Genomic DNA, 20,956 nt, shown 5'->3' on the forward strand with positions numbered 1-20,956 from the left:
GTAGGCTGAAGACGGCGTACTAAGCTGCTACCAGCCCGCCCCCTTGGGGGGGAATCGAAACACAATAACGGAAAAAATGTTGCTGACGCCATATACACGAGCAACAAGCCTCGCTTTACTGCTGTGTGGCAGAACAACATGCCTGCCGCGGGACAAGTTAGCACTGAAACGCACGGCCTCGGCTGTACACAGACCGGGGGGGGGGGGGGGGGGGGGGGGGGGCGAGCTATTGAGCGTCAGTCTCAAACCAGCCCCGATCCCACGGGATCTTCCCTGGCTGCCGAGTTTCCCGCACGGCTCTTTTCCTGGTGTCCGCCGCCTTTCCTCTTGTGCTCCGCTGCTAACAACTTTCCTAACTTAGTTACGTTCTAATGCTTTCATAGCTGCTGGTCGGCTTTCGAAGTTAATTGCACGAGTGGCGCTCGGCTATCTTGCCCTGTTCCTGCAGCGAAAGGAGTGACAACTTCATTGCTTGTCTCTTAGATGATATTCGATTAAAACGCGCAGTATCAGCGCGCTTAGTTGAGTGTCAGGACCAGATGAGATACCTGTAAGATTCTGTGAAGGTTAAGCGAAAGAACTTGCTTCCCTTCTAGCAGTAATTTATCGTTGATCGCTTGAGCAAAGAGAGGTACCTAACGACCGGAAAAAGGAGCAGGCCATTCCTGTTTTTAAGAAAGACCATAAGACAAAAATCGTTCAGGTGGCTCTGAGCACTATAGGACTTAACTTCTGAGGTCATCAGTCCCCTAGAACTTAGAACTACTTAAACCTAACTAACCGTAGCGGTCGCGAGGTTCCAGACTGTAGCACCTAGAACCACTCGGTCACTCCGACCGGCTACCGTAAGACAGATCTACGCAATTATAGACCTATACCGTTGACGTCATCTCTGTTGTAGAATTATGGAACATGCCTTATGCTCAAAAACTATGACGCTTTTGGAAAGTGAAGATCTCATCTATAAAAATCAACCTGGATTTCGCAAATAGAGTTCCTGCGGAACCCAGCTCGCTTTTTCCTCCATGAGATCCACGGCGCTCAGATTTATGCCGTGTTCCTTGATTTCAGTAAGGCATTTCACACCGTCCCGCATTACCGTTTAATGAAAAAATAGGAGCTTACGGAGTATTTGAGCAGACATGCGATTGGATTCAAGACTTTCTTGCAGGAAGACTCAACACGTCGCTCTTAACAGAAGTAAATAAACAGAAGTAAAGGCAATATCCGGAGTGATAGGACCGTTGCTGTTTATAATAGATATAAACGATCTAGTAGAGAGCGTCGGATGCTCTTTAAGGCTATTTGCAGATGATGTAGTTGCCTATACCAAAGTAGCAATGCCACAACATAGTAATAATTTGCAGAACGACCTGCAGAGAATTGATGAATGGTGCAGGCTCTGGCAGTTCACCCTGAAGGTAAATAAATGTAATATAATGCGCATACATAGGGAAAAAAATCCACTACTGTACAGTTACACTATTGATGACAAACAGCTGGAGACAGCGTCTGCCGTAAAATATCTGGGCGTAACTGTTCAGAGCTACCTTAAGTGGAATGACCACATGAAACAGATAGTGGGAAAAGCAGACACCATACTCAGATTCATCGGAAGAATCTTAAGGAAATATAACCCATCCACGAAAGCAGTGGGTTCTTGGATCCCTATAAGGAAGGACTCATAGAGGAGATAGAGAAGATTCAACGAAGAGCGGCGCGTTTCGTCACGTGATCGTTTAGCTGGCGAGAGAGCGTTACGGAGATGCTATACAAACTCCTCTGGCAGACGTTACAAGAGAGGCGTTGTGCATCACTTAGATGATTTACTATTTTCACAGGAGTCGGACAACATATTATTTCTCCGCCACATACATCTCGCGTATTTACCACGAGGAGAAAATTCGAGAAATTAGAGCCAATACAGAGGCGTACCGAAAATCATTCTTTCGACGCACTATTCGCGAGTGGAAAATGGTTGGAGGGATCAGATAGTGGTACCGAAAGTACCCTCCGCCACACACCATTACGTGGCTTACGTAGTATGATGTTGATGCAGTTGCTATTACCGTAATATACGGCGCGGACCCTGACACAAAAAGGTGTGCCACGAGAAAGGAAAAAAGAAACTACTATTGCGAAAAACTCTTTGTCGAACTACCTGAAACACACCCGATGTCTGTCGTATTTTATTCACGTGTTGGTAACCAGTGGCGGCTGTTGTGTAAGAGCACAAGAGCACGTGAACATCCTAACTTTTGACAGCTAGCGGATTTATTGGTTATTTCAAACGTAATGTAGATGCGCTAATCCGAAATACACGGTACTAAATCTACCACGCTGTGCTACATTGCTCCTCTAGACTTGGCGAAACTTGGGGGTTTCAGGGTAGTGAGCACACCGTCACTTGTGCACGTTTTAAGAAGCTTCCGCGCAAGCGAAGCTGGCATGACGTAATTAGTTTAGGTGCCAAACACATACAGATTATGTAAACAATGTGCACGGTTCACAGCTTTCACTGCTAGCATTTAACATTGAACTATTACAAGTTTACGTCAATGCCACCAGGTGGTAGCACACTGCAGCGTACTTTTACCCACGTTCGCTTGGTGTAAGTCCCGCAAGGCAGTAGCACAGTCCAAGATACGCGAATTCACTCATTTTATATAGTAAAATTAGATCAGACATCAGTATATGTTGTAGTTACCCCGACAGAAAAACCTATTTTGTGGGATTCTGAATGAGATGCAGTACATTAAGTTTTGGATTTCATCTGCCAGTAATCCATTTAAGGCTCTGAGATCCATAAAGCACATCATGGTCGATTGTGAGACTTTAGCAATTATTCATGTTTCTGAGCTCTATTGATCTTATGGTGGGTCGGGTTTCTCTGTACTGTAGGCCTACATTTTACATATATCTGAAAATTCACGAAAAACTATCTCACTGGTTTCTCTGATAGACAGTCCAAAGCATTTTGGGCCTTTTCTTGCAAATCGACAATGGTTCCTACAGGCTCTCGAGAACGGGAAAGATCTCACTTCACAAAGTCCCTAAATCTGTTAAACAGGCTATAGATATGCTGATTCTGCTGGCCAGAGCAGTAGGTTTACATCACCAGAAGCGGGTCTCAGGATTCTGATGTAATTAGCTTGTAATAATTCGGCGTAGCAGTGCTTCTGCTTGTCGGAATAACAGGACGAATTACTGGGCGTGACAAATTTTGCCTTTTGGTTTCAGGTTTCACGATTAGCGTCGGACAACCTTTCTCCAACAAAAGACAGCACGTTTCTTTGTCCCTTTGAGCCTAGGTGCAGCTTTCAATAACTGCTAACTGCGTGCGGAAATTAAGCAGTACGTCGCACGCGATACAAAACGAGCTGTATCTGTTGTTTATTCTCGGCTACAAGAACTCAGACCTCTTTTTAGATTCAATTTAGATTCAATTGAAAGGTTTATGGAAGATAGTTATTTTTCCATTTCCTTCTTTAGTGATAGGCACGTTAAAGTTCCTCAACTAAATATTAATTACTTCACCCAGCTAACAAACAGTTACGTGAAACCAAAGATTTTTAACTATACGTTGCCGTCCATTCCCTCAAATAAATGACCACCAGATAGCCTAGCGCTCACTGTTTGAATATTCCGATAAGTAAAGTATGGGCACTGTCTGTGCACCCGCACAGAAGAAGATAGTCAAATGGCCGGTGAGACTTAACTATATATACAGGGTAGTCCATTCATCATGACCGCACCAAATATCTCACGACATAAACGTCAAACGAAAAAACTACAAAAAACGAAACTCGTCTGGATTAAAGGGGGAAACCAGATGGCGCTATGGTTGGCTCGCTAGATCGCGCTGCCATAGGTCAAACGAATATCAACTACGTTTTTTTTTAACAGGAACCACCATTTTTTATTACATATTCGTGTAGTACGGAAAGAAATATGAATGTTTTAGTTGGACCACTATTTTCGCTTTGTGATAGATGGCGCTGTAGTAGTCACAAACATATGGCTCACAATTTTAAACGAACATTTGGTAACAGGTGGAAATTTTAAAATTGAAATACAGAACATAGGTACGTTTGAACATTTTATTTCTGTTGTTCCGATGTGATACATGTACCTTTGTGAACTTATCATTTCTGAGAACGCATGCTTTTACAGCGTGATTACCTGTAAATACCATATTAATGCAATAAATGCTCAAAATGATGTCCGTCAACCTCAATGTATTTGGCAATACATATAACGACAGTCCTCTCAACAGCGAGTAGTTCGCCTTCCGTAATGTTCGCACATGCATTGACAATGCGCTGACGGATGTTGTCAGGCGTTGTCGGTGGATCGCGATTGCAAATATCCTTCAACTTTGCCAGAGAACTAAATCCGGGGACGTCAGGACACAGAGGATAGTGCGACTGTTCTGTTAACACCTGAACATCGGCGGCATCGTTTTCAATGGTGCCTAGAGCAAAGGGTCAGGTCCAACGAGGGGTGGGGTGCCACCTCTTCTGGGATGGGAGCCTGAGTCGTGATTCTCGACGTACCCTCATATGGCGAAAGGTGGGGACATGTAGTGCATCCAGGAACTTTGGGTATTTGGTTGTTTTGATGGTGCAGGTGCTATGGTGTGGGAGGCATATCGCTGCATGGCTGTACTGATCTCCAAATCTTTGAACGTGGTACACTCACCGGTCAATGTTATCGTGACGCATGTGCGGCTTTTCAGGGGTGCGTTTGTCCGTGACTTAATTTTTGTGGATGAGAGTGCGCGACCGCAGCGTACAGCGCAAGTGGAGAAAGCTTTTGGAATGAGGGGATTTTCTGCGAATGCATGGCCTATCCGTTCCCCCAACTTAAATACCATCGAGCACATATGGGATGCTTTGTGTAGATGCATTGCAGTACATCCATATCTAACACCTAGCCCTCAGCGCTTGTCAAGACAAGCGCGTTGGTGGAGGAATGGAGCATCCAACCACAAGAACTCCTTACGAACCTTTTTAACAAGGAAATTCGCCAACAGCCATGCCGTTGAGACGTTAATTTATTTTATTTTAACTATCAGTTTCGGCATTCCATTATGTCATCTTCAGACACCATACGCATCTCTAAAAAATTAACGATATTGGCACTCTGGGCCATATGTTCCTGCAGGTGTGCTCAGTTGCAATCAACTCTCCGAAGGAAACACTTGAGATACGGTTCAGAATTCACGACATCCAGGAATGTATGGCCCGGTATGCCAATATCGTTTATTTTTGAGAGATGCATATGGGGCCTGAAGAAGGCATACTGGAATGCCGAAACTGGTAGTAAAAATACAATAAAATAATATCTCAACTGCAAGAATGTCAATGTTAAATACATGAGCAGCCGCTGGCCCATGTCCGCAACGGATCAACAGAGACCTTACCTACCTTGTAGCCAGCATAGGACCTCGTTCCAGAACATGGATTGCCGTCCATGGCGATTACACACCCTATCAAGAACCATGCCACAAATTTTGTAAAGTCCAGGGAATTTTGTAGAAGCGTTATTCCTGTTCGTCTAATACCATTTTTCTTTCAGTTACCTTGTGTTCTATAGCGCAACAATTCTTTATATATGTGTATTATGTTTAAGCGAGGTATGTCACTTGGCAATTACACATTATGCGAAAATTAGAAAAGCTCCTTCCGAACAGGCCGTGAAAGCCCAACGGTGCCGACCGGCAGCCGTGTCATCCTCAGACCACATGATGCGGATATGGAGGGGCATGTGGTCAGCACACCGCTCTCCCCGCCGTACGTCAGTTTTTGAGACCAGAGTCGCTACTTCTCAATCAAGTAGCTCCTCAGTTTGCCTCTGAGGTCTGAGTGCACCCCGCTTGCCAACAGCGCTCGGGAGACCCGATGGTCACCCATCCAAGTGCTAGCCCCGCCCGACAGCGCTTAACTTTGGTGATCCGACGGGAACCGGTGCTACCACTGCGGCAAGGCCGATGGCATGCGAAAATTACCTCCGTCCTTAAGTTTTGCACAGCCCTGTATTAGATTGAAGCTGCAAAGAAACAGGTGTAGGCATGCGTGTTCAAATAAAGAGTTATGTAAACAGACAGAATGCGGTGCTGCGGTCGGCAATGCCTATGTAAGACAACAAGTGTCTGGCGCAGTTGTTAGATCGCTTACTGCTGCTACAATGGCAGGTTATCAAGATTTACGTGAGTCTGAACGTGGTGTTATAGTCAGCGCAAGAGCGATAGCACACAGCATCTCTGCGGTAGCGATGAAGTGGGGATTTTTCCTTACGACCATTACACGAGTGTACCGTAAATATCAGGAATTCCGTAAAACTTCAAATCTCCGACATCGCTGCTGCCGGAAAAAGATCCTACAGGAACGGGATCAGCGACGACTGAAGAGACTCTTTCAGCGTGACCGAAGTGTAACCCCTCGGCAAAACGCTGCATATTTCAATACTGGGCCATCGACAAGTGTCAATGTGTGAACCATTCAACGGAACATCACCGATTTGGGCTTTCGGAGCTGAAGGGCCGCTCGTGTACTCCTAATGAGTGCACGACACAAAGCTTTACGCCTCGTCTGGGCCCGTCAACACCGACATTGGACTGTTGATGACTGGAAACATGTTGCCTGGTCGGACGAGTCACGTTTCAAATTGTATCGAGCGGATGGACGTGTAAGGGTATGAAGGCAATCTCAGCGACCCATGGACCCTGTATGTCAGCAGGGGACTGTTCAAGCTGGTGGAGCCTCTGTAATGGCTTGGGGCGTATGCAGTTGGAGTGATATGGCATCCCTGATATATGTAGATACGACTCTTGACCGGTGAAACGTACGTAAGCATCCTGTCTGATCAACTGCATCCATTCATGTCAATTGTGCATTCCGACGGACTTAGGCAATTCCAGCAGGACAATGCGACACCCAAGACGCCCAGAATTGCTACAGAGAGGCTCCAGGAACACTCTTTCGGGTTTAAAGACTTCCGCTGGTCACCAAACTCCCGAGACATGAACATTATTGAGGATATCTGGGTTGCTTTCCAACGTGCCGTTCAGAAGAGAGACCTCCACCCCATCGTACTCTTACGCATTTATGGACAGCCCTGCAGGTTTCATAGTGTCAATTCCGTCCAGCACTACTTCAGACATTAGTCGAGTCCATGACACCTCGTGTTGCGGCACTTCTGTATGCTCGTGGGGGACCTACACGATAGTAGGCAGGTGTACTATCTTCTTTGGTTCTTCAGTGTATGTGCGTAAGCACATCATCTTGATATACATGTATTACCAAAGTAATGTAGATCTGAAACACACAGTTTAGAGTGAGTTACGAGAGCTACAGTGTTCGATTGGACTGAACGAGGAAGATCGTCTTCAGTATAAACGAGTTCTGCCAGTCCTGAATATGAACTGGAGAACAATAAAAGATATCCTCTTCTATCCATTGTTATGTGCCGCAGTATTCACAAGGACGGTGTGAAAAATAATGGGATGCGCAAATCTGCGAGAGGAGATTTAAGCACTGGCCGCGACCAATTCGCGGCTTTAGGGGGAGTTTAGCGGGCGGAACGTCCAGCGGGTTTAGTGGTGGTTCGCTGAGTTTGTGGCGAGAACGCACCACTTGTCGAATAACGCCGGAATTGACGTTTAACGAGGTAACGGCCTAAAGCGATCAATAGAGAATTCGTCCCGCTAATGGCATCATTCACCGGAGAACGGGGAGACCGATAAACTTGGCGTTATTCCGCAACAAACAAAATTGGCCATTAAAGCACAAAAACCCACCGGAATGCGCAAAAGCCGATGCAGAGCGATTGCTGTCGAAACTTGTTACATCAACATTAAACGGCCCATCATCTCGTCGGTTACGGGCAGTTTAACGCGAAACGGTTCGGTGCTGGACGTACATACATTGTTTCTTCTTCTTTTGTTCAGCGCTCTAATTTTACGAGCAGTCTGTGGGGTGTAGTAAAGTAGTTCGCAGCTTTATCACTAGGCAACGCTCTTGAACAGTAGATAAAACTTCAGCAGGGGGAAAATATGGCCGTCCTTTAGCTTCCTGCTTTCCGCCGTCGGCAGTTCGTGATTGGCTGAAATCGAGTTACGTGATATACGAGGGTGAGTCAAATGAAAACCTTTGTAATAACAAATCGAAATTTCTCTTCGTTATCCTGTAACTTGGTAAGCGTGCTACAAACAGCGTGCAGAATGGCCTGTAGGTGGCAGCATAGTGCAGATTCACACATACCGTCGCAGTATCAGTCTAAAGATGGCCGCCCCCCCTTGCGATTTGCACCAGGGAAGAACAGCGTTCTGTTATTCGGTTTTTGCGTAGTGAAGGTGTGAAACCTATTGAAATTCATCGACGAGTGAAGGTTCAGTACGGTGATGCATGTTTGTCACAGCAGCCAGTCTACGAATGGAGTAGGAAGTTCGAAAATGGTGTGACTTCAGTGGAAGATGCTCCTCGTCCAGGTCAGGCACAACGAATTGTGACTCCAGAGAACATTGCAGCAGTTGAAGCCATAGTGAAGGAAAACCGCCGAGTGACACTGAATGACACTGCAGCGTGTTTACAGATTAGTCATGGGTCAGAACACAACACTGTGCATAATGTGTTCCAGTTTCACAAAGTGTCTGCAAGATGGGTGCCATGGCAGCTGGCTCCTGAAATGAGAGAACGACGTGTTGATGTTTCTGAAGAACTTCTTCGGTGCTTTGAACGAGAAGGTGATGGCTTCCTTGCAAGAAACTTAAATACTTTTTTCAATATTATTTATTGTGCAGAAGTGGTACAAAGCTGTATCACTTTTCAACATAATCTCCCCGACGCTCAATGCAAGTCCTCCAGCGCTTAAAAGTGCATAAATTACTTTAGAAAAAAACTCTTTTGGTAGTCGGTGCAACCACTCATGCACCGCGTGGCGAACTCCTTCATCAGAATGGAACGTCTTTCCTCCAATTACGTCTTTGAGTGGTCCAAACATATGGAAATCACTTGGGGCAAGGTATGGTGAGTATGATGGATGAGGAAGAGACTCAAAATGCAGGTCTTCTATTGTTGCAACTATTGTACGGGCAGTGTGAGGCCTTGCACTGTCATGTTGCAAAAGGACACCTGCTGACAGCAATCCACGTCGCTTTGATTTGATTGCAGGCAGCAGATGATTTTTTTAGGAGATCTGTGTATGATGCATTGGTGACAATGGTCCCTCTAGGCATGTAATGCTCCAAAATAACGCCTTTTTCGTGCCAAAAGGGAGTCAGCATAACCTTCCATGATGATGGTTCTGTTTGAAATTTCTTTGGTTTTGGCGATGAGAAATGGCGCCATTCCTATCTCGCTCTCTTCGTTTCCGGTTGGTGGAAGTGAACCCAGGTTTCGTCCCCAGTAAAGATTCTTGTAAGGAAACCATCATCTTCTCGTTCAAATCACCGAAAAAGTTCTTCATAAGCATCAACACGTCGTTCTCTCATTTCAGGAGTCAGCTGCCGTGTCACCCATCTTGCAGACACTTTGTGAAACTGGAGCACATCATGCATAGTGTGGTGTTCTGACCCATGACTAATCTGTAAAAATACTGCAATGTCATTCATTTCCAACACTATGGCTTCAACTGCTGCAATGTTCTGTGGTGTCACAACTCGTTGTGCCTGACCTGGACGAGGAGCATCTTCCACCGAAGTCACACCATTTTCGAACTTCCTACTCCATTCGTAGCCTTGCTGCTGTGACAAACATGCATCACCGTACTGAACCTTCATTCGTCGATGAATGTCCATAGGTTTCACACCTTCACTACGAAAAAACCGAGCAACAGAACACTGTTCTTCCCTGGTGCAAGTCGCAAGTGGGGCCGCCATCTTTATACTGATACTGCGACGGTATGTGCGCGTCTGCACTATGCTGCCACCTACAGGCCATTCTGAACGCTGTTTGTAGCACGCTTACCAACTTACAGAATAACGGCGCGAAATTTCGATTTGTTATTACAAATTTAAGCTTTCCATTTGAGTAACCCTCGTATTTTCCGCCATTTTGAGCGTTTATGTTGCTTGTGTGACTTACGACGCATTGTGTATTTTCGTATGTTAAGTGCTGAATTTTGGTAAAAGCTTTCTGAAGCCAAGGTTGCATATGTACGACGTCTGTCCAAAACACTCCGGAACTTCCCCCCACAAAATTTTTCTACGCATATCTTTTACTTATTATGCATGGTGTCACTCGAAGTATTGTCCTCCACAGTTAATATACAGCTCGCAATGCCGTTCCCACATCCGGCAGCAGTCTTGGTACGCCTCTTGCTGGATCGCACAAAGCGCAGTCTGCGAATTATTTCTTATCTCGTCTATCGTTACAAATCCTCGTTCTTTAAACGAGTTTTTCAGCTTTGGAGATAAAAAAAGTGAGCAGAGACCATGTCTGCAGAGTAGGAGGATGAGGCAGCAGAGTGATTTCGTCTTTTGTGCAATAGTCACATATCAACAGGCATGAATGTGAGGGGCGTAATTGTGATGCAAGAGACATGAGTTGTCTCCCCACATTTCTGGCAGTTTCCTTCTCACGTTTTCTCGCATGCATCACAAAACGTCCCGATAGTATCATCGACTAACAGTGGCACGAATTCATGATAAACTAATCCTTCAAAGTCAAATAAAACTTTCAGCATGGCTTTGATATTTCACATGATCTGACGAAAACATTTTGGTATTGGAGAACTTTTCCCGACCCACTGTGAAGATTGAACCTTGGCCTCAACATCATAACCGTAGACCCAAGTCTCATCAGCAGTTATTATTCCCTTAAGAAACATCTGGTTCTCATTTCCGCGATCGAAAAGCGCTTCACAGATTACGAGGCAAAGGAATTTCTCATCCCGACTCATGAGCCGTGGGACGAACTTGGTGGCAACACGGTGCATTCCAAGATGCTGTGTCAGGATTTCATGACGTGATCAAACTGAAATGTTACATTCTTCTGCAATCTCTTGGACGGTCGTTCTTCGATTGGCACGCACAATTTCATTGACGTTCCTGACATGGGCGTCATATGTAGACGTGAAAGCGTATCCTGAACGAGTGTCATCTTTAACTTCTCTCCGGGCATTTTTAAAGAGTGTAAAACATTCGTGGCAGCGAGTACAGCTTCAGCACTCATCACCATCGGGTTCCTGCATCATTTGGTGTGTCTCTGTAAAGGGTTTCTTGAGTTTCACACAAAATATAATGCAGATGCGTTCCTCCTCTAATGCTGCCATTTCCTTCGCAAACTGTGCGACGCAATGTTCTGCTCAGTACAGCAGTGAATGAAAGCTAACAGACAAACAACAATGAAACTGCTGGCAGTTACACATTAAACACAGGTGTGTGCAGAGATGACAACAGCATTTCGCTACAACACACCACTGACGCGAAAATACGAATCTCCCGTTATTTTCTGAACATACCTCTTATTTCTTTATTTGTAAGACCTGGTTTCGGCAGACTTTGCTGTGGTCTTCAGGTCTTAAAATTTTTTTGGTTATAAAACGCGTCTGTTATGAGTTGGAACTGTTTGCCAGGTTGTCATGTTAGTGCATAAAATGTAGCATATTACACAATGGTTTTTCACAAATAAAACAGCTTCTTGCTTTAAGTGCAGTTTCACGAAGACATTGCAACATACTGTAAGGTGGCGTGGTCTCCTAACCTTAATTTCTTACATATTCCGTCTTCACCATCGTATTCTGCGTATCAAGACGTTTCATTCGAGCCCAAATCCGATATGGTAGAGTCAATTTTACATATTTCCATTTAATCGATATGCAAATCTTATAAATAAATCGCAAGTGCGCACCGAGAGGCTGGCATACACAAACATTCAAGACACGACCGCCACAGGAGTTTTTGTTTGGTGGAGGCAACCAGCCCACTGGAAAGTGGACAGTCCGTAGGAGGGTGAGTTAGCACGGAGCTGCACTGGCCGGCCGACCGCCCACGGACCAAAACAGTGCAGAGAAAAGGGATAATGGCGTGCGTGTTCACCTTAAAAGCAAAACCCGCTGTATTATTTGGGAGAGCCCCAGCATACACATTTTTTGATGGATCTAGTGCGCAGTTTCAGAGTTCTCAGAAGTGGACAGTAAACGCCTAACGCAGATGTTATATATTTCCGGATTGGTCGGCTTAGCCATTCTCCTGTTCGTAAGAGTAATGCTGGTTGGTGGACTATTTCTGACGCAATGAGCCAGAGGAGTGAGGGAAAGACAGTGGATGATATACCCATTCGCTTTTTGCGTGGAGGGAAGTCGTTCCGGTGACGCTCTCGTAGTGGGAACACACAGTGGGAGCAAGTGCTCTTGTGCGTGTACACAGAGAGCGAGGAACAAAGTCTCTACTCAGTACTGCACTGAGAGAGCACCTCTGTTGCTAGCGAATCGGAGCGATACTCTATATTGAGTCGCTCGCGATTAAGCGTTTGTTCACTGTGTTGGCTGTGACACTTGATGTGCGTTGTGAACACAGCGTATTAGTTGGCGGCTGTGGGCGAACATGGAGCGGTATTGCGGTGGACTGGTTATCTGGCCGGTGTTGCGCGCCAGTAGTTTGACTAGGGGCAGATAGGAGGCCTTGACTTCATCAAGGCGTAGTGAGAGTTCGATTGGCGAAGGTCAGTCGAGATAGAAAGAGATAGCTTTGTTATTTTTCAGCGGCGAACGACGCATGCAGCAGTCGTCTCAGCTCACGCTATTGTGCGCTACAGCGTAGGCGAGCCCCATCTTCCCTCCATTAGAAATAACATACTTCATTCACGTCACTCCATTACATTTCTCACACGACAGCCTCGACCGTACTTAGAAAAATTCAGTCGGACAATTATTCAAGTTGAGTAGGTGCGGCTCTCAGCCATTCTGCCGAGTAAATAACATTCTTAAAGAAAAGGGATAAAAAAAGCTTTCCCACACTTTTTATATAAACGTCATTAACAGGATTCCTATCCATAATAGGTGATCACCTATTCCTAAAAGAACCCGGACATTGTGTATCAGTTTATAAATAAAACTTTCATTTGATTTTTCTTAAATTTTGCAATAAATAATATTTACCGTTCGTTTAATGTTTTTCTTACACTAACTAACAATACTCCAGTACCCGATTATCCCACTACTTATGTAAAAACATAGAATATTGTTGTGTCTTTTCCTTACAGGGAACGACTCCAGAATATGTACAGGGTGTTACAAAAAGGTACGGCCAAACTTTCAGGAAACATTCCTCACACACAAATAAAGAAAGATGTTATGTGGACATGTGTCCGGAAACACTTAATTTCCATGTTAGAGCTTATTTTAGTTTCGTCAGTATGTACTTCTACCTACGCTCAATGGAGCACGTTATCATGATTTCATACGGGATACTCTACCTGTGCTGCTAGAACATGTGCCTTTACAAGTACGACACAACATGTGGTTCATGCACGATGGAGCTCCTGCAAATTTCAGTCGATGTGTTCGTACGCTTCTCAACAACAGATTCGGTGACCGATGGATTGGTAGAGGCGGACAAATTCCATGGCCTCCAAGCTCTCCTGACCTCAACCCTCTTGACTTTCATTTATGGGGGCATTTGAAAGCTCTTTTCTACGCAACCCCGGTACCAAATGTAGAGACTCTTCGTGCTCGTATTGTGGACGGCTGTGATACAGTACGCCATTCTCCACGGCTGCATCAGCGCATCAGGGATTCCATACGACGGAGGGTGGATGGATGTATGCTCGCTAACGGAGGACATTTTGAACATTTCCTGTTACAAAGAGTTTGAAGTCACGCTGGTACGTTCTGTTGCTGTGTATTTCCATTTCATGATTAATGTGATTTGAAGAGAAGTAATAAAATGAGCTCTAACATGGAAAGTAAGCGTTTCAGGATACAAGTCCACATAACATATTTTCATTCTTCGTGTGTGAGGAGTTTCCTGAAAGTTTGGCCGTACCTTTTTGTAACACCCTGTATATTGCTGAAAGTTTTTCAGGTGTTTCTTTTTGGTATGTTAGGAGCGTCTGTCTTACTTCTGTAGTTGTGTGGGTTGGAAATTGCTCTTGCAGGAGCCAAAGGGTACTTGTCAGATCAATCCATTGCGCAGCTCGTCAACATAACACCCACACACTTACAATACGTAACGAGTTTGCTATCAGTGATGTTTTTATAATGTTCCCAACTAAGAAAGACAATAGAAACCTGACAGGTGCTGCTTAATAAAGTGAAAATATTTGCTACAGCAATCCTTATAACAATAGTGCCTATTCCGCGACGGTTGTAGATTCACTAAGAAACCAAACAGAAGAAAGACCTCGACATGAAATTTATGTCCACTGTCGTCGGTGTTCGTGAGGGCGTAGAGCTACGTGAATATCTGAATTTCAACGAGCCACCGCCAGTTATCATAAAAATGTCCAACCTTATGAAACCCGTCACGACTTACTTCTGTCGCTTGCTGTTGCATTGGTTATGTTGGCTGGCACCTACGCACTCCCGCGTGAACCGTATTTACATCACCTGCCAGCTGCCCCAGCTAAGAACAAGAAAGTTCTCTGATCAATACCTGCTGCGATCAATCGCTTTTATTTCTGCTGGTGTGAATGGACGGCGCAGAACTCTCGCTGACACCTTTCACACTTTACTGAGTCTAGAGAAAATTCTTGTTTGGTCATATTTAGAGATCGATAATAGGTACAACCAATTTTATCGCTTTCAGAATATTGTAAAAATTGGATTTAAAAAGAATTACACAAAACATCTACATTCATTTATCTACATAGATATTTTACACAATTTTAGCCGAGCGCTGTTCTTGTATTTGTTTACACTGATGGATCTAAGCAGGATAATGCCGTCGGATGTGCTGCGTTATTACCATACTGTGCTAACAACATTAGCTTACCTGGAATATTTACAGTGTGTGACGTTGGTTTATAGGCGATCTTGAGGGGACTGGAGAAGATGCAGCGACTTCCTCATCATCTGCACAGACTTCCTACGTGCCCTTCAGTCTATCGGTCGCACGTATCGACAAGCAAGAACAAGAGTAATTTAAAAGTAGATATGCTCGGAGTGGTGGAGCAACTTAATAAAAACAAGTCTTCCGCTCCAGACTGTATAGCGATAGTTTCCTTTCAAAATATGCGGATTCAATAGCTCCGTACTTAACAGTCATACACAACCGTTAGCCCAACCAGAGATCCCTTCCCAAAACTGGGGAAAGTTGCAAAGATCACACCAAAACCCGATAGGAGTAACCAACGAAATTACAGGCCCGTATCATTACGTCGATACGCATCAAGAATCTGGAACATATATTGTGTTCGAATATTATGAATTACCTCGAAGAGAACGGTCTATTGACACAGAGCCAATGCGGATTTAGAAACGTCCTACTTATGAAACACAAGCAACTCTTTACTCTCACGAAGTGCTGAGTGTTATTGACAAGGGATTTCAAATGGGTTCCGTATTTCTACATTTCCAGAAGTCTTTTCACACCGTACCACACAAGCGGCTTGTAGTGCAATTGCGTGCTTACGGAATATCATCTCTGTTACGTCACTGGATTCGTGATTTCCTGTCAGAGAGGTCACAGTTCGTAGTACCTAACGGAAAGTCATCCAGTAAAGCAGAAGCGATTTCTGGCGTTCCCCAAGGTAGTGTTATAGGCTCTCTGTTGTTATCTATCTAATAAAAGATTTAGGAGACAATCTTAGCATCCGTCTTAGGTTTTTCGCAGATGATGCTGTCGTTTCCCGTGTAGTAAAGTCATCAGAATAAATTTCGTTTACTTCACGTCTATGGTCACAATTTTTTTGTGACCGGTTTCGGTCTATAATGACCACCTTCAGATCTGTTTTATAAAAACACGTCCTAAGATACTGGTCCCACTGTTCAAATAAAAACTATGTTGCAGGTTGTGAAGTCATCAGAAGATCAAAACAAATTATAGAAGGATTTAGAAAAGATATCTGTATCACGCGAAAATTGGCGATTGACCCTAAGTAATGAAAAGTGTGAGATCGTCCACATGAGTACTAAAAGAAACCCGTTAAACTTCGGTTACATGATAAATTAGTCAAACCAAGGGTCGTAAATTCAACTAAATACCTAGGAATTACAATTACGAACAATTTAAATTGGAAGGAACACGCATAAAATGTTGTGGGGAAGGCAAACCAAACACTGCGTTATGCTGGCAGAACACTTAGAAAATGTAACATATCTACTAAAGAGATTGCCTACACTACGCTTGTCCGTCCTCTTTTGGAGTACTGCCGCGTGGTGTGGGATTCTTACCAGATAGGATTAACGGAGTACATCGAGAAAGTTCAAAGAAGAGCAGCACGTTTCGTATCATCGCGAAATAAGAGAGAGAGTCACCGACATGATACGGATTCGGGGTGGACATAATTAAAACAAATGCTTTTCAGTCACCATCTTTCTCCTCCGAATGCGAAAATATTTTGCTGACGCCGATCTACATAAGGGGAAACGAATCTCATAGTAAAGTAAGGAAAATGGGCGCTCGGCTTTTCCACGCGCTGTTGGACAATGGAATAATAGAGAGTTATTGTGGAGGTCGTTCGATGAACCCTCTGCCAGGCACTTAAGTGTGATTTGCGGAGTATCCATGTACATGTACATGTACATATATCCAGCTGAAAAGTATTCCTTCTCCATTTACAGAGGCAGGGAAAGAATGTGTTGTTCTGCTGGGTGCAACGGCACGTGTATGTTATGGATAACGAAGCAGCAGATGCAGCAACTAAGGATGTCTCTTTGGTAGTTACAATTTCTTAATGTGCAGCCCTGCCCACGCACCTGCCTCACTATTGAAACACAACATCATCAGTCTGTGGTTGGAGGAATGTCTAGGGTTCGAAAACAAGAAGCTGAATCCCATTAACCCAACGACGCGATCTTAGTGTTTCCCCTTTCGGCCACTAAGACAGGTGCAAATACTTTCAATCGCCTCCGGTTAGGACACTGTCCTCTGACGCATGGGTTCCTCATTCGACAGGAAGACATACCGATATGCAGTGCTTGCGGTGCACACGTTTCCGTACACCAAATTTTAACTGAATGCGTTTTATACCAAGCCATGAGGGCCGCAACCCACTTACCGGTTGACCTGCTCTCTATTTTTTAAGTGGTAATGGATCAAATGTGGATCGTATTTAAGAATCTCTCTTCTCAATAGTGTCTTATGTAGAAGGTTTTAATGTGTTTCTACGGCGGTTGCTTCATCGTTTATTTTCCAATTGAGCGTGTACCCACAGTTCCTGCTTCCACTATTTTAGATATTGTGTGGTTATAGTCTATATATTTTACTCACACACTGCCCTGAGGCATTCGTATTTTGCTGTTTTGTGTGACAGCAGGCCAAGACTATGAAAGGGGGGTGGGGGGGTGGGGGGGGGTGGGGAGAGGTGTTTCTGCCCGGGGAGGGGGAGGGCATCCTCAGGGGGCGCCAAATTCATATTCCTGAACAAAAAAAAATCTTGTTTCACAAAGCACGGAGCATCCAGCGAACGTTGGTCTATCGATTGTTCATATGGTTTTGAAATGCTTTTCAACATTTTTGGACACATTCTAAGGTGATTGCTGAACGAATCACACATTGATTTTTGAATGCGTGCGTAGTGTAGGGGATGTCTGCCAAGGGAACCTCCGTTCCATCTACAAATAAAAAAACTTTCCCGCAGACAAAAGGGGACGGTGCTATAAGAGCCGAGCCGAATAAACCCGAACCGGTGAATGCCTATCGCTGTTTGTTTGTGTGATTGATTGTGTGCACGAATGAAAAGCTTTGTTATAATTATTAGCGAAATCCATGGATTCAGACTGCCAGAGTGGAAATAAACGGCTAACAGGAACAACAGGTAAGAAAGATTACATATTACCTTCTTGGTGTACGCAAGAAAATGAAGTTTTGACAGAAAGACTTCTTCAGTTCGCCAAACTACTAAGGGCCAGTTGTGAAGTTCCCGGTTAGCAGCCGCTTGAGTTCTATTCTCGAAATAGCGCGGAAAGCGCGTTATACGTACACGTAATAACTCATAACCGGAGAATAAACACGGGGTAACTAAGATGGTGATTCTGCGAGGGTCAGTGGAGTCAACAGGAGAATAAGTTTTAGCAATGGCAGGAATAGTTGCCGAATTAGTGATGGCGACATCACACAAATTGTATTGAAGGATATGATTCTAAATGTCTGTAAAAATTTTGTACCACTACTACTTTTCGATGTCATGCCTTATAAACTGGGGCTTATGAATGAAATGTGAAACTATTTCCTGACGTAAAACTTTTTGCTTGTATTAGGCCTAATAGGCATTTCATATTGGTACTTCGTGAATTATTCTGTCATGTAATTTATGTAAATGAGGTAGGCCAAAATGACCATTAGTGCCAAAGCAGTTTCGCGTTTTTGGCGTGTGTTACAACTGGTGCTATATTAGAAAGGCCTATTTCGTTTTTTCTAGCAGACAGTGAAAAAATAGACGTAATGAAATCGAGGCACCACACCAGTCTTCAGTACTATTTGTATCAACAGCTTTTCGCGTATTAGACAATGACATCGATCACAAATAATCCCACCCAGTATTAATTGTGAGCCTTTTTGTAAGGGTAGCAAACTGATGGCTCTCGACCTTCCGCCACAACCGAGTCCACCAACATGAGGTAGCAAATATGAAGTGGAAACGTGGGTTCTACTCTGCCACGACTGCTTGGTAGCTACAATAGGAAAACACAATTAATTAGCAGGAGTACAAAATGAGAAAGTATTTAGTACTTCACTTGGTTGCCAATAATAGAAGACAGGACTAGATTAAGCGTCTGTAGAATGACATAATTTACACGTCACGAATCTTGCAGTGACGAATTAATCCCTCGTAATCTTGAATGTTGAATCCGGTGAATTTGAAAACTACCTTGGAACTGGGCTACAAAGACTTGATGGCAGTAATGACTGAGCTGCAGACGATGACTGACTACCATCGGCGCTGGCTAACCACTGAGCGCGACTACGAACTGTAGACTGGCACAACTGCACTACACTCCTACTGCACATGAAGTGGCCTAGCGGCGAGCGTAAGTACTGCGGCTGGCTGTGTACTCTTTGGCTAGCACAGCCGTTCTTCTGTTCCGTTTATTGAGAGAAGCGCATCCTGCGGATAGATCTCTCAGGCGGCGATGTGGTCGTATGACTGACGACATCACACAAACCGGCCGACTGGGAGCAGGAGAGTCACCATAGCGCATTTTAATTTACTCTGTCTTGAATATAGATTTTATGGCTTCCATTAGAAAATACACATATCTGAAGTCTACAGAGCGAAACACAGTGAAGTGCGATAGAGGAATGCTGTGTGAAGAAGCTTGGCACTGCACGGGACACTTAAGACCAAATAACATATCTTACAATTCCTCGAACATACATGTTTTAATGTATTAAACACTTCAGAAATATGTGCGCTACAAAATGAATACATTTTGGAAAAATCGCTCCTTTTTAAATTTTTGCCCTCCTACCTCAATCGCCCGAGGAGGACGTGGGGGGAGGGCGGGGGGGGGGGAGGGTGGAGAGGGGGGGGGGGCGCCACAATCAAGTTTTTGACCTGGTTCGGAAATATCGTGATATCGTGACAGTGTGAGTGAGTGAGGGAGAGAGTCCCACGATGGTTGGGAATTTAATTTTTTTTTTTTTAATTTGCATTTTGCTGCAGGCGCCTAACAACTCATATCCACACTTGTGCTCTTTTAGATGAGTAAGGACGCTGGTGACATCGCGGTTGAGCGCCCTATACCTACCACCATCACTATTTATATGTCCAAGGAGGCCAGACTTTCAGCAAACGTTGGTCACACGTAGAGGAAGAAAATATGTTATACGGATATGGATCCGAAAACGCTTTATTTCCATGTCAGAGCTCCATTTCTACAACTTTTCAACATAAGAATCATGTGAAATATACAGAAAAAGAAAGTATCAGCACAGTAACAAACATTTTCCTAAATTAAATTTCCAAAATACTCTCAGCCAACAAGCATGCATGCACCAATCCACCAACCGGACTGGTGATATGCTGACGTATCCCTGGAGAATTCCATATCGTTTAAGGGGGGTAGGACGTCAGACGGGCTGACTTGAGCAGGAGAGGCACCACAGGACATTTTAATTTCCACTGTCTATACTTTTACAAATAAAGTCATAAAACTTTGCCAACATGACCAGACAGGATTCAGGATTAATTCCCATAGAAGTGGAAGTTCAAAAAAGTAACAAAATGAATTTTTTTACATGTGAAATTTCATCATTTTGTTCACTTACTATTGTCTGCATTTGTTGTTATAGGTACACTTTTCTTCATAAGTAAGAGAGGTTCTTCGACGAATTTGCACAGCATACAAACTATACTTACAGGTGTATGAAACTCTAGAATTTTCCAAATCTATTAAAAACTGTGGTAAAAATTGATATAATTAACTATAAAATTTGAGTTTTTTTCTACACATGAAGTTTAAAATGTAACAGCTCATTCAGTTTGTCATAAATTAAATAAATTCTAGAGTTTCATACACCCTTAAGTGTGGTTTGCATGCTGTGCAAAATTCATCGAAGAATCTCTCTTACTTATGAAGAAAAGTGTACCTATAGCAACAAATGCAGCCAATAGTAAGTGAAAAATTGATGAAATTTCAAACGTTAAAACAAAATATTTTGTTACTTTTTGGAACTTCCACTGCTATGAGTATGAATCCTGAATCCTTCCTGGTCATGCTGGCAAAGTTTTATGAATTTACTTGTAAAAGTATATACAGTGGAAATTAAAAAGTCCTGTGGTGCCTCTCCTGCTCCAAGTCGGCCCCTCTGACGTCCTACCCCCTTTAATGGCCTTTCACAATACGGGAG

At 43.9% G+C, this 20,956-nt stretch overlaps 1 protein-coding gene and 1 pseudogene across 1 annotated transcript in view; both read right to left on the reverse strand.

Annotated features, from left to right (window-relative positions):
* The window catches only part of LOC126282200 (tubby-related protein 4), a 1,357,172-nt gene that overhangs the window by 257,857 nt on the left and 1,078,359 nt on the right, over nucleotides 1–20,956 (reverse strand). The window lies entirely within an intron of this gene.
* Nucleotides 5,880–5,997, reverse strand: LOC126290184 (5S ribosomal RNA; annotated as a pseudogene).

This window comes from Schistocerca gregaria, chromosome 1 (assembly GCF_023897955.1).
Source record: "Schistocerca gregaria isolate iqSchGreg1 chromosome 1, iqSchGreg1.2, whole genome shotgun sequence".
NCBI lineage: Eukaryota > Metazoa > Arthropoda > Insecta > Orthoptera > Acrididae > Schistocerca > Schistocerca gregaria.